This window comes from Miniopterus natalensis, chromosome 3, assembly GCF_054644295.1.
Source record: "Miniopterus natalensis isolate mMinNat1 chromosome 3, mMinNat1.hap1, whole genome shotgun sequence".
In the NCBI taxonomy this organism is placed as follows: Eukaryota; Metazoa; Chordata; class Mammalia; order Chiroptera; family Miniopteridae; genus Miniopterus; species Miniopterus natalensis.
In genome coordinates this window covers 7,507,306-7,509,423 of record NC_142083.1, presented here as the reverse complement: position 1 = coordinate 7,509,423, position 2,118 = coordinate 7,507,306, and positions in this window count along the sequence as shown.

Below are 2,118 nucleotides of genomic sequence, written 5' to 3'. Positions count from 1 at the left end.
AATGCCCAGGGTCTTTCATCAGAAGACAACTCCTCCTGCTCTGGCCCATCGTCTCCGCCATCAAGCTCTAACCCTGTCTCTCAGTGAGGGAGGCAGGGAGGCAAATGTCGTATTAACCCTTTCACGTCATAGCCAACCCTCCGCCTCCTCCCTCTCCATCGGCTCCCGTGTTCTGTGATGATCAGTGTGAGTAGGTTCCAGGTGGAGGTGGCCTCAGTTACAGGTCACCATATAACTTTTAGGGCGGCAATAATTTCTCTTTCTTAGATATAAAGTAAAATAATAGTGATTGGAGTCAACCAGATGAAAAGAGAATTGACAGAAAACTTCATGACTGACATAATGGGGAAAAGTTGTCATGAAAACTTTCAGAGCAGGATTTTTTTTTCTTCCTTTATAACCACCTCATTTTTGGTCATAGCAGAAACCCCGTTTCTTTGCCACTAAGTAGCCCATGCTGCTATCTTCCCAGAGACTGGAATTCACGTGATTTCAGCACACCGAAAAGGGTTAGTAACTAAGTACACAATTCCAGAGGAGTAAGAGCAAACAGGCTCAGTCCCTCATTGGGTGAGTTGACACGTGGCTGGTCCCTGTCCATCAGCATTGCTGTAATTAGGTCATGTTAACAGGCTGTGGCCAGCACACAACCTTGTGTGTGTTCATGTTTGGCCTATCAACTTAGAACATGAATCTTAGTTATTTTGGATGGAAGGGAATTAGTTAGAACCTTTCCCAGCAGGAGTTAGGTGTTTCAATATTTAGCAATGTCCTCCAATGGTACTAGCTTGAACCTTTGCCAGGGGCTTTTGGGGAGCACCTATCTTTCACCAGAAGACTTTATATTGAACCTTTCCAGGAATGTGGGTCAGAGTTCTCACTCATCAGTTGATTGCAAAGTCAACCAACTCCTGAGTTAGCTGTGTCCTTGTGCTCTCCCCATCCTGCTTTCAGTATAGGAAAGACACAGACCTGTGCTCCATTTGGCTCTCTCTAGACGACACCACAGTTAACATTTTGATGGAAGAGTTGAAATCACTGCCTGGAAAGATCTTCCTACCACAACGCAGTTTTACAATAAAATGCCATGGAAAGCACTCACTGAAGAGGTGGAGCAGATCGCAGCCATTTGAAAGCGTGGCTGCCATTCTCAGTTGTGAAGGAGCAGAAACAGAGCCCACCCACAGGGGGATGATATCTACAGAATGAAGCAATGTTGTGTAAATGGTAAAGCACCTCACAAATGCAAGATTATCTTGGGAAAAATCACTACCTTTTCTCTTTCTTTGCCTTTATGTGAGAAATCTGGAGACATGCTGACTGTTCAAGTTCAGCTTTTAGCTTAGGTCTCCCTGAAGCCTAACTGAAACCCTCTTCCAGGTGAAACAGGGTTACCATAAAAGCTGAACTTCTGGAATACAGGGGTGAGTAGCCCCTGTGGCTAAAGAGACGATGAAGAAGAGATCTGTTTCCACTTGGCTGGGACACTTGGGTAACCACCTTCCTCTGCTTGGTCAACAGTGGTTCCTACGATCCTGAAGTCAATGTCTTCCCCTAGCACACATGAGCAAGAGTTAACCTCCGGCAAGACCTTACAGATCAAGCCACCTGGAAATGGCACACAGGATCAGTGCGTTGGACACTCTGCAGAGCACCTGGATACGCCAGGTAATTTGTGCAACGTGTTCTTATCAGCAGCCTTCTCCACCTGTGGCTTTCTGGAAGCTGCTTTTGTGTGGAGTGTGTTTCTCTCTACCCTACTCATTGTCAGAAAGAGACCAAATGTTCAGGTAAGGGGAAAGGTAAGGCAGTAATACTGAACATCCCATAACAGTGAACACCAATCAATGACACCCCCCGCCCCACCAAACACACATACCAAGCTTGTCTTACTCTTAGAGAGGTCGAGTTTAACACTAAGACTTCTGAAACCAAGCAAGGCCTGCCTTGGAGTCATCTCCCTCATACATCTAGATCTTCTTGAAAAGAATGAGAGCCTGGATCTTTTATATAGTGTTTAAATACTCAGAAACCTAAGCATATACATTCTTTTTTACAGGCAAAAGGAAAGAAAAACATTATCTGTACAGTTGACCCTGGAAAATGTATGGAGTTTGT